Below are 655 nucleotides of genomic sequence, written 5' to 3' on the forward strand. Positions count from 1 at the left end.
GGATGAGGATGGTGGATGTTGTGTCTGGCCGGGGGACCTCTCCCTGCCCGCGGTTTGAGGATGATGATGGATGTTGTGTCTGGCCGGGGGACCACTCCCTGCCCATGGTTTGAGGATGATGATGATGGATGTTGTGTCTGGCTGGGTGACCACTCGAGGCCATGGTTATAAAGCCTGGCACGGAAGGGCCAACGCAGAGCTGCAGGAGGAGAAGGTTTGGAGCAGTGCTGGTGAGGGGGGTGGCAGAAGACGGTTTGTCTGTTCCCAGCGAGGGAGGTGGGATGGGGAGGTGGGAACTGAGATGGTTTTTGGCTGGAGAGAAGGAAGTTGAGGGCAGCCCTTAGGGAGGGGATGAGGAGGTGTAACAAGGTGGGGGTCAGTCTCTTCTCCCAAGTGACAAGTGATAGGATGAGAGGAAATCAGGAGGAGGTTGTTCCCTGTGCGGGGGTGAGGCAGTGGCCCAGGCTGCCCAGAGAAGCTGTGGATGCCCCATCCCTGGAGGGGTTCAAGGCCAGGCTGGATGAGGCTCTGGGCAACCTGGGCTGGTGGGAGGTGTCCCTGCCCATGGCAGGCGGTGGCACTGGGTGGGCTTTAAGGTCCCTTCCCACCCAAACCATCCTGGGATTCTGTGATCTCCCGGGCACTGGGACTCCCA

General features: G+C 60.2%; 1 protein-coding gene across 1 annotated transcript in view; it reads left to right on the forward strand.

Annotated features, from left to right (window-relative positions):
* Positions 1–655, forward strand: part of PGAP2 (post-GPI attachment to proteins 2) — a gene marked incomplete at its 3' end in the record, with an annotated part of 4,567 nt that overhangs the window by 3,681 nt on the left and 231 nt on the right.

Source organism: Pterocles gutturalis, unplaced genomic scaffold (assembly GCF_000699245.1).
Source record: "Pterocles gutturalis isolate BGI_N339 unplaced genomic scaffold, ASM69924v1 scaffold23196, whole genome shotgun sequence".
In the NCBI taxonomy this organism is placed as follows: domain Eukaryota; kingdom Metazoa; phylum Chordata; class Aves; order Pterocliformes; family Pteroclidae; genus Pterocles; species Pterocles gutturalis.